The 14,975-nt window shown below is 40.7% G+C and overlaps 1 protein-coding gene across 6 annotated transcripts in view; it reads left to right on the forward strand.

Moving 5' to 3' along the window:
• The window catches only part of HSD11B1 (hydroxysteroid 11-beta dehydrogenase 1), a 68,757-nt gene that overhangs the window by 7,936 nt on the left and 45,846 nt on the right, over positions 1–14,975 (forward strand). The window contains exon 1 of one of the 6 annotated variants that reach the window (XM_074035363.1): positions 2,832–2,929. The exons of the other annotated variants lie outside the window; for them this stretch is intronic. The gene's annotated coding sequence lies outside the window, so the exon portion shown is untranslated. Of the gene's footprint in view, positions 1–2,831; positions 2,930–14,975 lie in introns of those variants that run through there. 6 annotated transcript variants of the gene reach the window in all.

Here is a 14,975-nt window from a genome sequence, read left to right on the forward strand (position 1 = left end):
TAATGGGACATAGGTCTTGGTATAAGATCATTTGACATTTTGTGTGGGAAATATACCATTGGGTAGTTCAACATAGGTCTTTTTATAAGTTCATTAGACTTTTGGTTTTGGAGGCATAAATATTTTTACCATTAAACAGTTTATTCCCTTCCTACTCTATGTTTGCTTTTGCTTGTCCATATTAAAATGTCTTATTGTATTTTTTTCTGAATTGTCTTATTTCTGATATAAGGGAGTGTTCCAGAGGAAATGAATGGAGATATATATTCCATAAGTTACCAATTCAATCCAAGCTAGTCCTCGGAGATAACAGTTGGAGGTCCAGTAGACTGAAAACCAATTTGGGAAAAGGCAATTGTCAGATCTATAAAAAACTTTCATGACAGCATGCCCTGTCTTGTTAGTCTGTGATAGGATACTTTTAGTTTGTACGCTGGGGTCAAAGATTTTGTCAGGTCATTAACTATGTGATCCTTTCTAACCTTTGCTTAGAAAGGGAACCCAAGATACCATTGACAGGCACACACTTTTACTCAGTGGCATCTCTCGTCCTTCTTGGTTTCTTCCATGTCAAAACTGCAGCCTCCACTGGGAGAACTCCTGCTTTTCATATAAAATTGCACTGTAATCCTAACTCTTGCACTTATTTTTGTAAACTGCAAAAAAAAAAAAAAAAAATTGTTAGAATAGCAATGGCTATCTTGCAGAACTTCTGACATGTCAAAATGAATAAATTAAAATATTTAAGAGGAACTCCAGAAAAATTAGGAGACAAAGGCCCAAAGAGGCAATAGTTAGCTCTTTCATTGGCAAGCTAAGGCTTCAAAATAAAATTTTAACTCAAGAACGGTCTCTCTCAAAGACTCTCTTTTAGGTGGCAAAGATGCCACCTAAAACCCACCCTCCTTTCATTTCTCTTTCTACTCGGCATTACCTGACCTTCAACATGAGCCACCCCTTTCTTCTTAGTTTTATCTGGAAAAGAGTAATCACACTGTAAAATTGCTAAACCAGAGGGCAGCCCTAAAAAGCTGAATTTAAACCCTGGCCTAGAGCAAAATTAAAAGTTACCATGAAAGATTTTCCTAAGCCTCAGGGGTGGTTGAGCAGAAATTAGTTAACAATTTAGGATTTTATTAGGTACTTATTGTTCTGCATTAAACATCTGTACCAAATGATTCAGTTAAGTGTTAGTCTATCCAATAGAGAAAACAAATTTATAAGCAGCAGGGTAAGAAAAAAAATTAAATAACTCTGTTGTGCAATATGAAAAACAAATGCCTTAAATGGACAAGAAAAAATTGAAAATACAGTACAAAAAGCAATGTCAAAAAAATCTTTCTTTTAAAAGTACATTAGACAAAGATTAAAAATTGTAAACTAAATAAAAATGAAGAGAGGCTTCAGAAAACTTTCAAAGAGCATTCTGGAGTACACTCAACAGCTGAAATAAAAGAAACATTGTCTTTATTTTTTCTATGAAAGGGCTCAAATATGAATTAGGGGATTTAGCGAGAAAAAAGTAATTGAAATATGAAACTGACAGCTTAGAAAATATCCAGTACATAACTAGATATTTTCAGAGAGCTCTAGAAAGTAAATAAGCTAGAAATCAACAGAACATATGGTACTCTACATAAAAAACTTGCCCCTGAAATAAAAACAAGACCGAAAAGTCTTGCATTTTCTAAGAATTGGGAACATATAGAGAGGGGTACTTGTAGATATTCCAAGCAAAAGGGTCATTCAAAGAACCAATGTTCCACATTGGCTAAGCAACAGAAGGATGACTATCCAAAATCTGTCTGATGGTGCTTCTCCAAAGGAGACATTAGCACCCAACAATTACAGTCCTTCTTCTGAGCTTGTGTGCCCAAATCTCTATACTCTCCATCAGGGCATAGCTACATCCAGTATGGCTTACCACTCTATCCCCAGCCTCTAGCCCAGTGCCTAGCATAGAGTAGGTGCTTATTAAATATTTGTTGAGCAAATGAAGAAATAGAAGAAGAAAGTACATTTTTGTTTTGATACGCTGTAGTCCCTTCCTCAGTCCAGAGATCACAAACCTCTGAATTAGGATGTGACTCTCTCTGTCATTAATTGGCAAGAATCATGGTAGAATTACCGTCCCTATTTACGGAGTCTCTTTCCCTAATACATCCCATTGCAGATTCCTGTCTTCCCTTTACCATCCACTCCAGCATCAGCTGATGCAGTCACTAAAATGGTTTATAAGTCACATATGAGATTCCTTAAGTTTATAATTGAAAAATGTATGGACACACAGCCCTCACAGAATGCATTGGATCGCTAGAGTCTCTCCTGGTGAAAAAGGAAAACCTGCCCAAACCCAGTTTTTGTTTCAGTAACTTCCTTTGAGACAAAGCCAGGAATCTGAGAGTGAGCACCTGCTAAGGGTGGGACAGGGGCTCTGTCTGGTATGCCTCTCCCATGTTAAGAGCTAACAATAGTAATGGATAAGTCTCCAGGGAAACCAGGACCACTTCCAAGCATTCCTGTCTTGGGCTGCCTCAAGGGCTCCTCTGTCCTTTGGGTAGTACCGATTGATGCCTGATGCCCAGAACTGGTCCACTCTGGCTTCTCTTTGGAGCAGTCTCTGCCGGCACCTCCTGGCTGCCAGCTCAGTCCTAGCATAAGGGACTTCTTCCTTGGCCTGGGTTTCACCTTCTTGTATCAGGTGGCAGACCAGCTGGTTTCAGTCCCAAATCAGGTCTTCTGACTCCTCCCAGAAACCAACCAACTTCTGAGCAGGAAATCCTGCCCCTCCCCAAAGAGTGGGAAACCGCAAAGGAAGAGAGAGATGAAACAGAAGGAAAGGCAGAGGAGGAGGGAAAGAGAGAGAGAAGAGAAGCAAAAGAAAAAAGAACATCAATAAAAAGAAGTCAAATTTGTTCGAAATCTTGAGGTAAGACTTTTAAAAATCACATTATATATAACAGTATCGCCATTTGTGTCAGGGCCTAGTACATAGTAGGTCCTCAAAAAACCTGCTATTGAAATAATTAATCTATTGAAATGAACAGGAGGGCTGGGCTAAAGAGAAATTTCAATGTGAAATGCTGGTAAGAAAAAAAAAACAAGACGAAATGCCCGATGAGCTTTCGAATGTGTAGGAGGGATGATATGATAAGATGCAGATGGAACCAGAAATCTCTTACTGGCACTGACAGCATTCTGATCATTGTGGCACAGAAAGTCAAGTTGGAACAAAAAAGTTGCAAAGATAGTATAAAAAATGTCTGCATGTTCTTTTGGAATTACAAAAAGACTGCAAGAATTATAGAAATGTTGTAAGCAGTTTTTAAAATCGGTTTTAAACCAATGACAGAGCACAAACACTATGTTGTATCTTGGGAACTGCTAAACATACTGATATCTGCACGCTGCAGCCAAACATCAGCTAGTTTAATGTTATTAACATTTAGATCTAGAGTGTTGAAAAGTCTCATTTTATTTCCAGAAGTCTTGTTCAGTGGATCAAGGGAGGCCTAAATGTGTCAATCAAAATTCTTCATGTGCTATTCATCTATCCTTAATCCTAGTCCAGGTGGGCTGCTCAGAATACTGACCCTCTGAGCCCTAAACGGGCCTCTTCAGAGAAAATCCCAACACTTGTTTCAGGTCAAGGAACTAGAGAAACCTGACAGGAAAGGGAAATACCATTCCCCACCCTCACCATTTACCCAAATCTTCGCTTGCCATCAATAGACAGTATCATCCAGAGTATTGTGGTTTAGTGATCCAGTCACTTGGAGAGATTAAAATAGCTAGATGCATGCTTCAGAAAACATCTACAGACAACGATGATGTGTTTTCACAAGAGTTGGCTTTTAAGAGTCCTACTCCTCTGACTTTTCCAACAGGGCTTACCAGTATCAGAGGGACACAATTGAAGTGTTTCCTTTAGTGAAAGTATTTCTTTTTGGAGTTTGTGTGAGTTCATCAGAGTCGGAAGCTGAAAGGAGGGTGGGAAACGTAAGGAGGGATGAAACAGTCTCACTTCTGCTTGCTTGCTAAGATTTGAAAGGAACTGCCTCCCTGTCATTAGGATGATATGAAAATAAAATCTGAAAATCCTAGCTCTTTCTTTATACTAATTTGAGTATAGCTAAAAGTTCCCTGTGTCCAATTTCTGAGCTAGAACAAATATTAAAGGTAATCTAATTTATATCTCCTTATTTGCCAGGTGAGGGAATTGAAGCTAAGACAAGGGAAGGGCCTTGCCCAAAGTCACATGTATTGTCAGTGATGGGAGGGAGACTGGAACTCAGTTATCCCAGAGTCCCATCCAGGAGCCTTTTAAGAAATGATGAAAACTTTACAGGAAGGTATCCCAGATGTCTGAGAGCTCATAAACATCGCAGCTGCTGACTAAATACAAATTCAGTTAAAAGATGCTCAAGTAATCTTCCCCTGGCAGAAATAGAAAGAAGAAAAAGATTTCCCCAATAGTTAAGTTTTTCCAGAATCTGTTTTATAACTGTCAGGAGACTAGGGAGGAGAGAGATTTAAGGCAGATTTGTCATGAAAGAACTAGAATATTTTACATTCCTACCACTGGATCAGCATTTTACATGTCTCATTTCTTTATGTAATCTTCATATTATCCTCATTTTACAATTAACATTGTTTTAACTTTGCTCAAATTCACAGAGGGAATAAGATACTCTGATTTCTGGATCTCTTGTTGGTAGGGCCAGGATCAGGCTCTGGAGAGACATGGCTAGTTCACTGACTGTTCCAGTCTTACTCAGGCCCCTCCCCAACACAGACCCTTGCTCTAGCCATTCAGGCTACCTGAGTTTCCTCTGAAATGCCATGCTGTTTCTAGACTTCTTGCCTGAATAGATGCAGTTCCCTCTGCTTGGGATGCCTTTCTCCAACATCCTCATAACTTGTACTTAGCCTTCAAAACCGAGCTCCCGGACCACCTCCCAGAGCCCTTTCCTGCTGGATGGTATGTCCCTTCTCTACTTCGACAGTACTCTACACACATTCCTATTACACTATACATCATGCTATGGTGAGCTCTGATTTACTTGCCTACTTTCCTTGTACTTGACTTCAATTTCCTTGAAAGCAGACACCACATATTCGTAAGCCTTTGCATTCCCAGCGCCTAGCACAATTCCAGAGATGTATTAGTGCTCAATATTTTTTTAAGTGGACAAACAAATGAAATATTTCCCCTCCTTTCCTTCCAATAAAACCATGCAATAAAATGTCCTGTTTCCATGCTCATGACTCTTTGGTAATTTGGGGATAAATAGAAGATATCACTACTATAAGCTTCCTCTCCTTTCAAGCCTGACAAGCCACACAAAAATAGCTATCTAGGATTAAACCTGGCACTCTGAACAGACATTAATTTCTGCATCCTGACAAAATGCTTTGATGACAGTAGAAGAATTTATATGCCATAAGCCATAAGGACAAAAAGACTGGGAACATGGGAACAACAGAGATAACAACAGTTAAGGAATGTCAACACTCTTAGAAGAGGGAAAGTACATGGATGAGTAATAAGTGACTTAGCAAACCCAAGACTGCTGGAGTCTGAGTGCTCATGATGGGAAGCCTCAGGAGTTGGAGGAACAGGTGGGGGTGAACACAGGAGAAGACCCTTGGCCTCTACAGCTACTCCAGCTGGAGAAGGAAAATTTACTTTCTGGAGAAACTTAACAAAGACACACCAGGCTTAGGGACATCAGACACAGCAGAGGGTGGGGTTAGGCATGGAGCTGGAAATAGCGAGATTAGAGAAAGACTCCATACTGAAAGATGAGATTCCCCAGCCCATTTTACTGGCTCAGCTCCCAGAACACAAACAGCCTAGCTCTACCCCTCTCCACCCACCCTACCCCAGCTTACACTAGGCAGAAGAATTAAGGATTCTTCCCTGTAGAAAGGGCCCAACCAAAGAGACAAACACTACAGACATTGATGATTGATTGATGACAATGAACACTACAGACATTCCCCCAATGAAACCACCAGGGGCCTTCTGGATTATCCTACAGTGAAGTCCAAAAATGGACAAGCCCTGTCCTCATACACAAAGCTTCTGACAGCCAAGGAAGAGACTACAAAGATCACCAGGTGACATAGTTTGGATATGTGTCCCCTCCAAGTTGCATATTGAAATTTAATCCCCAAGGTTGGAAGTGGGGCCTGATGTGAGGTGTTTGAGTCGTGGGGGTGAATCCCTCATGAATGACTTGGTGCCATGCTCATAGTAATGAGTGAGTTCTCACTCTACGAGGTCTGCAAGAGCTGATTGTTCAAAGAGGCTGGCCCCTCCCACCCCTCTCTTGCCATGTGATGCCTGCTCCTCTTCTGCCATGAGTGGAAGCAGTCTAAGACCCTCACCAGATGGAGATGTCGGCACTGTGCCTCTTCTGCAGGCTGCAAAACCATAAGCCAAACAGACCCTTTTCTTTAAAAACTACTCAGCCTCAGGGGTTCCTTGACAGTAACACAAACAGACTAAGACACTAGGCATGGAACAAAAGCCTTTGATACTGAGGACCTCAAGGGAGGAAATCTAGAAAGCAGAAGTAATAATTATCAGTAATGGCCACAGCAACATCAATATCCCCCAGAGATAAGGGAAGATAATTTGTGAATTGTGATCAAGAAGCCAATTTTTGGCTGAAAATAAACTTTCCTTCTCCAGCAGTGGCTCATGACTATAATCCCAGCAGTTTGGAAGACTGAAGTGGGAGGATCACCTGAGCCCAGGAGTTCAAGACCAGCCAGGGCAACATAGAGAGACCTCAGTCTCTACAAAAATTAGTGGAGTGTAGTGATGCATGCCTAGCCACTCAGGAGGCTGACATGAGAGGATTGCTTGCACATAGGAGGTTGAGACTGCAATAAGCTGTGATGGCACCACTGCGCTCCAGCCTGGGCAACAGAGTGAGACCCTGTCTCAAAAAATAACAACAACATGATAAAATAAAGAACCAATTTTTAAGTACGGAGAAGAAAAAAATGGCTCTTTAAATGAAAATGCAACTGGACATTTAAAAATTAAAATGAAGGGCTAGGCATGGTGGTTCATGCCTGCAATCCCAGCAATTTGGGAGGCCAAGGTGAGTGGATTACCTGAAGTCAGGAGTTCAAGACCAACCTGGCCAACATAGTGAAACCCCATCTCTACTAAAAATACAAAAATTAGCCGGGCATGGTAGTGCATGCCTGTAATCCCAGCTACTCAGGAGACTGAGGCAGGAGAACCACTTGAACCCAGAAGGCGTAGGTTGCAGGGAGCCAAGATCGTGCCATTGCACTCTAGCCTGAGGGACGAGAGTGGAATTCTGTCTCAAAAAATTAATTAATTAATTAAAATTAAACTTAAGCATTGGAAGATAAAATTGAGGAAATCTCCCAGAAAATATGACAAAATGGAAAGAGATTTTAAAAACATAAGACATAGAAAGATAAGAAACTTAAAAGATCAGCTCAGGAGCTCTGTCATCTTCTATTAAGTAGTCCAAACAGAGAATACAGAGAAAATGAAAGAGAATAAAATAATAAAAAAAAAAATTCTCTAAAATTTACCAAAATACAAGATTTGAATTTCCATATTCAATGGACCCAGTGGGTGCCCAACACAATGAACAACAACAACAAAACTCATCAAAGCGTATTATTGGAAATGTTAGAACTCCAGGAATAAAAGGACCCCAAAAGTTCTGGAGAAAGAAAAATAGTTCACAAACCAAGGGTCAGAAATCTGAACAGCAGTTGGACCTCTCAGTGTCAACACTGGAAGCTAGAAACTGAGAGGCAAGACAGCAACATCTTCCAATTCTAAGAGAAAACAGTGTCTTCTCTAGAAATCCTTACCCGGCCAAAAAACAATCAAGGAGAAGGTAATACAAGGACAAGCAGACAGGGCTGACCGGAACCGTCACAGTGTCCTTTATTTGGCCAGGGTCTGATATGTTAAAAATGTGAAACATCACTCCTCCATAAAGGTCTCAAAACATTTGTTTATTATACATGAGGAAGTAAACCAAGAAAGAGAAAAACAAGAGTTCCCATTCCCAAAGGAATGTCCCCAGATTCAGGGGACAGGAGGACTAAGGCCTTCAGTAAAATGTCTCCAAGAAAAAAATAAAGGAACTCATAGATTACCCGATTAATTTGATTTATTTATTTGAATTTTATAGCTCTTGTCAGAGGGTTTGAAGGACATGTACAACTAACAAAGCAAACAAATCAAAATGAAGTGATTATTAACTCCCAGGAATTCAGTGAAGACTAGAAGAAAAAAATGTATCATAGTACACCATATTGTTCAGCTGTAAACAATTAATCATAACAATACAAACACTATTGATTTAATTAACAATGTGATATTTTAATATTAGGAATCTAGAAAAAGGGGAATGGGTGTTTGTGTGATATAGAAAAGCAAAATCCCAACATTCCTTAGCAGGAAATGAATAAGTAATTTCCAAAATTGCAAAATAAAGAAATAGTAGTAAAAGTACATTGTTTACAAATGTGGAGTTGGTTTTCAGGGGAAAATAAATTAAGATTTAAAAATGATTGCCTCTCAGTGGGACCAGGGCTGAGAAAGGAAAGAGCAAGGATTGTTGTCACTCGTTGTGAACCTTTTGTACCAGGTAACTTTTTAAGCCCTCCTCATGTATTATATGAATAAATGTAAAACCTAGTGTTTTTTGTTTTTTTTTTTTTTAAGAAAAGGAAATGGCTCAGTCATAACAGCAGTCTCCCAGGGATTACATTCTACTACCAGTCAGCATGTTGTTGTCTGGAGTCGTTAAATTAAGTCTCTAACAAGCTAAAGTTAAAAGTATTTATCTAATTACCCAAAGTAGAAGTCTGGACTGGTGTGTCTACAGGTTACTTTAGAATCACCTGGGGACTGTCAAAGAAAATCAGAGCTAGAGAGCAGTTAAAGTGGTAAAAACAGGTTTTAATCAGGACTACTGCAATGGGGGAAAAGAGATCTCAGTATAGAACTGGACTCAATTCCACACCATGGGCAAGTGTGTGATAATTTACAAAGAGCAGGATGGTGATTGGTGATTGGTGGATGGAAAATTACTAAGACGAAACATCAGGGTTGGGATAAGGAGGGTTCTGGCTGAAATGAAACAGGATTATTTCTGAAGACAGGTCAGGGTGGTCAGGCACCCCTTGGGGGATGATGGCAAATGAAAAAACCAATTAGATATCAAGGAATCAGTATCAAAATGGGAGGGGGGCGCAGTTCTTGCTAAACTGACTTAGCAGGATTCTTTGTAAAACTGGATTTTACAAGGAAGTGCCCAGATGGGCCTAGAAGGTTCAGGAACCTGACTAAAGTTTGGCCAAAAAAAATCTTTGTCAGGAGCTTTGTAAAAAATACAGATTCCTGGGTCCCACCCTTAATAAGCCAGACTCAACAGGACTTGGGGTCTAAGGATCTGCCCTCAGTTCTCCCGGATGATTCATGGAGGTTTGGGAATCACTGAACTAGAGTACAAATTAGCTGTGTTACGAGGAGCAAGAGAATCAGGTTACGTGTATTTTATGTGTGTGTAACTATTTCTATATATATGAGTCTCTCTCCTTCCCTCCCTCTTTCATTCTCTTTTATTTTCAGTTAACCCATAAATCCCTCTGGATTGCTGACGGCATTGCCAGAAATTGTCTCCATCTGAGCTATCGCTCCCAATCCTGGGGCTCCCTCTGCCGGCAGAAGCATGTTAAAATTCTTAGCATCCTAAATCTAGAAATTCTCCTTCAGTTCCGTATTAGGTCAGTTTTTCGAGACTGTTGCCAAACCCTCAAATTTCATGAATCCTCTCATCAGATATAAAATACAAAGTGAAACCTGGAAAAACTTTCTTGACTTAAATTTGTGAATATATAAAGATTAGGAGGGAGCAGGACAAGGCAGAAATGAAAATGAAAGGTATATGCTGTGGTCAACACTGAGGAAGAGGAGACACTTTAGAATTTAAGTTCCCACCTTCTTCTTCCTGGCCCTCCCCCAGGAGATACGAATAGATGGGGAAGCTGCATTTAGCTGCTTTCCAAAAATGCAAAGAAGGAAACAAGTTAGACTAAAAAGCTCACTGAATTTGGAAGCAGAAGGCAAGGATTCAATATCCACCCATCCCCTACTTCATCGATTCTCAAAAGAAGTGGTCTCCTTTTCCAGAGCTATGTGCCATATCATCTGGAGTCTGACTCCATAAATCACGTCCTTCCAGTGATCTTGTTTTTAGATTCTACTGGATCTTTCCCATAAACAGAAAAGATGCTCAGCCCAGCACACTGTCTGGCACAAATACTCAATGCATTTGAACATTTGAATGAAATTTGAATGAAAGTTTAACTCATTTATATCCCCAAAATCAAAACCCTCTTTCGGATCTCTATGCTTCTCAAATGCCTCAAAATTGTGGACCAGTAAACACTGCATTCCCTCAGGTACTTCACTCTTCAACTCACAGCATTTCCACTTTAGCTCCTCTGGAACTCTCTGGCAAAGATTTCCAATTATTCCTTTGTGCCAGACCCCCTGTATTCTTGGCACTTCTCACATTCCTTGACCTCTCCCGTCTCACTGAGACCTGTTCCCTTGACCCAGCTCACCCTTGCTCTCCTTTGCTGGCCTTCCCCTTCCACCCAACCCTCAAACATGAGTGTAAGATTTCCCTCTTAGCCTTCACTGTCCCTGGTGGCTTCATCTACTCCTATGGTTGCAACATTAAATTCCATGATTTAATTCTTCCATTTCTATATCTTTAACCTGGACCTTTCTTCTGAGTTCCAAATACCTACCAGATATCTGTATCTGGATGTATCAGAATCAGTTCATCCACTGAACACTCAAAAAATGCTTACTGAGCAACTACTCTGTGCCAAACACCGTGCTAACACTGGAGATGCAGGGGCAAGCAAAGTGGAAATGGTCACTGCCTTCCCAGAACTATCTGATGGGAAAGGCAGACAGTGAACAGCTAGGAGTAAAAAGTGATGAGTGCAATGATTAGAGAAAATGCCTAGGGTTCAGAGAGCATCTTCTCTGGTCCCCAGCATTCCCTGAAGGTGTGACTTTGAAGAGCAGTACCTGAATGACAAGGAGTTGGGGCAAGGGGAGGTTCCTGGGGAAGAATTTCAAAAATTATGAAGAACTTGTAAAACTACAGTAGGTACTTTGGACTTTATCTTAAAGACAATAGGGAGCCATTGAATCTTCCAAAGCAGAGAAATGTGCTGATCAGTTGTGGTGTGAAGAATTGGATGGATTAGAGCCCACGGGGAACTTTACAGTGCAGGGATGTTCATGTCTTAAGTTGGATGGTGAGCCACGAGGCTTTTGTTTCACACTTATGCTTTATATATTATTCATGTTTTCCTATATTCTTTTGTGAGTGCCAAATATTTCACAAGCTTGTTTTAAAAATTAATAGATTGGGGAAGGTGAGGTGGCCAGAGAAATGTGAGGAGGTCACTAAAGCAGAAAACAGTGGTGGCCTGAGTTAGGATATGGTCTGGCTCTGTGTGCCCACCCAAATCTCATCTCAAATTGTAATCCCCAGGTGTCCAGGAGGGAAGGACCTGGTGGGAGGTGACTGGATTATGGGGGTTCCCCCATAATCTCATCTGTTCTCATGATAGTGAGTTCTCATGAGATCTGATGGTTTTAAAGTATTTGGCAGTCCCCCCCCCGCCCCCGCTCTCTCACCTGTCACCATGTAAGATGTGCCTTGCTTCCCCTTAGCCTTTCACCATAATTGTAAGTTTCCTGAAGCCTCCCTGGCCATGCAGAACTGTGAGTCAATTAAACTTTTTTTTTTTTTAATAAATTACCCAGTCTCAGGTTTTTCTTTATAGCAGTGTGAAAATGGACTAACACAGATGGTCACAAAGGGTGAAGATTTGGAGATGGTTCTAGAGATACTTAGTAGTAGAATCGACTGTACTTGGTGATTAATGGAATATGGAGAGGAAGGAGTAAAGAACTCCTAAGTTTCTGGATTACTAATTAGATGGATGGTGAAGCCATTGATTGAAATAGAGATCAATGGGAAATGGTGATTAAAAATAAAGTCATTGGAGAACAGTTTGGCAGTTTCTTAAAAAGTTAAACATGGCCAGGTGCGGTGGCTCACACCTGTAATCCCAGCACTTTGGGAGGCTGAGGCAGGCAGATCATGAGGTCAAGAGATCAAGACCATCCTGGCCAACGTAGTGAAACCCTATCTCTATTAAAAATACAAAAATCAGCTAGGCTTGGTGGTGCCCCCTGTAGTCCTAGCTACTCAGGAGGCTGAGGCAGGAGAATTGCTTGAACCCGGGAGGCGGAGGTTGCAGTGAGCCAAGATCACGCCACTGCACTCCAGCCTGGCCACAGAGCAAGACTCAGTCTCAAAAAAAAAAAAATGTTAAACATAAATTTACCATATGACCCAGCAATGCCACTCTTGGGCATATACCCAAGAGAAATAAAAGCATATGTCCACAAAAAAAACTTCATACTAATGTTCATTGCAGCACTGTCCATAATAGCAAAAAAGGGGAAAATTCCAAATGTCTGTGAACTGGTGAATGGATCAACAAAATGTGGTATATCCATACAATGGACTATGATTTGTCAATAAATGACACATGTTACAATATGGAAGAATCTCAAAAACATGTTAAGTGAAAGAAGTCAGATAAAAGATCACATGTTGTATAGTTATACTAATACAAAATGTCCAGGGCAGGCAAGTCTATACATGGAAATTAAATTACTGGTTGCCTGGGGCTGGGGGTGGAAACAGGGAGTGACTGTAAATGGGCAAGAGAAATCTTTTTGGGTGATGGAAATGTTCTAAAATTAGATTCTAAAATTAGATTAGTGATGATTTCTCAACTCCGCAAATTTATTCAAAATCATTGAATTGTACACTTAAAATGAGATAATTTTCTAGTATATAAATTGCACTGCAATAAAGCCGTTAAAGAAATAATCATGTCAGTTTCAGCATGATGAATTTGAGATATTTAGGAGGCCCTCAGAAGGAGAGCAGTTTGGGTAAGCAGGTGGTTATATTACCTGAAGCTTAGGAGAAATTCCACAGGAAATAGAGACTTTTAAGACTCATCCATCAACACAAAGGTTGTAATTATAACCATGAGAGAGAAGGAAATCATGCAGGGAATATAGAAAAAAAAATGAGAACAGAATGAAGGCCAACTCCAACATTCAAGGAATCCAGAAGGAAAGATAAGCCTATAAAGAAAACTGAGCAGCAGTGAGAGAAATAGGAAGAAAAGCCCAGTGACTATGATTGACAGAAGCCAAGGGAAGATGTCTGGGGAGGTTAAAATGGCAAGTGATGCTTAATGAGAAGGATCAAAGAGAAAAAAAAGCATGGTAGAAAAATCCAGCTGGTTATGGGGGAGCCCAATAACATTGCTGGGCATAGCTCCAGGGGTTGCAAGTCCTCAGGGTCAAGGCCATCCCAGCGCAGCCTGGCAGGGAGAGTGAAGTGTTGATGGAGGGCGTGAGGCTGGATTGAGGAGCTGAAAGAGTGTAGAAGATTCAGAATTTTTTGCATAAGGCAATGAGGAGATACAAAGAGCCAGTGGATAGAGTTCTGGGGTGAGGATGAAGAGGCCACAGAAGGCAAAGGCTTCATGACTTGAGAACAAATGGCCAGAACTACAGACTCCAACAGTGGGCACTCATGGCCCTCAAAGATGTGCCTCTGCTTGCTTCTCCAGCCCTTCTTCCTGTGTAACCCCACCTTGTAAAATTCAGTTATCCAGCCATATGGAACTTTTCATAGTTTCCCAAACATGCCTTTCTCTTTCACACCTCTATTTTCCCACACAGCTTCCTATGCAAAGAATGTTCTACAAACTAGCCCGCCCCTCTCCCCACACACTACTGAACCCAACTCAATGCTGTTATCATTCTTCATTTCCTGGAGCATTCCTGCTCATATTTCAACGTGGATCAAAACAAACAACTTTCTGGAAGCAGCTGCTGCTTGCCCGTCCCACATGTAGAATAGGCTACTCCCTTCCTTATGCCCCTACTGTAGACTTCCATTAGTGCACTGGTAACATCTTACACATTTCATTTATTTCCACATCATCTTCTTCTAGAGCATGGATAGCATTTCACTGGTGTTCTTATTCATAGTATCTGACCAACAGTAAATACCTAACTAAATAAATGTTAGTAGATGATTCCTCCACCCAGCTACCATGTGGTATATACCTCTTTTGCTACTTAGGGCCTTTTGGGGCTGTTTGTGGCCAGGATACTGGGCTCCACTTTGGTAAAGGTGGACCAGATGGCTATCAGTAGCCATGGTCCAGAATGTTTTGTCCACACCTAAGACCATTTCTCAGGTTCTCAAAGCCCAGTGCCACTTCTAAGCTTTTCAAATTAAACACAGGACACCCAGTTAAATCCAAATTTCAGATAAACAATGAATGATTAATGGTTTTGTTTTTTCCTTGAGATGAGAGTCTTGCTATGTTTCCCAAGCTGGTCTCAGACTCCTGGCCGCAAGAGATCCTCTCTTTGGCCTCCCCAGTGACTGGGATTACAGGCAAGAGCCACCAAACCTAGATTGAATCATGTTTTAGTATAAGTATGTTCCTTTCAAGACATCTTCCCTTCAGTAGTTTAGGTATATTTCTTTCAATAGTTTATCTCATCTTGACAGGTAGACAGCTTAGATAGAGGATAGGTAGATAAGATAGATAGATAGATAGATAGATAGATAGATAGATAGATAGATAGATAGATAGACAGACAGACAGACAGACAGACAGACAGACAGATAGATAGGCAGGCATCCTTAAAATAACTATGTCATTTATCTGAAATTCAGATTCAACTGGACATTCTGTATTTCTATTTGCTAAATCTAGCAACCCTATGTCCCACCAGGGGCAAGTGACTTCCTTCTAATGCT

Source organism: Macaca fascicularis, chromosome 1 (assembly GCF_037993035.2).
Source record: "Macaca fascicularis isolate 582-1 chromosome 1, T2T-MFA8v1.1".
Classification (NCBI taxonomy): Eukaryota; Metazoa; Chordata; class Mammalia; order Primates; family Cercopithecidae; genus Macaca; species Macaca fascicularis.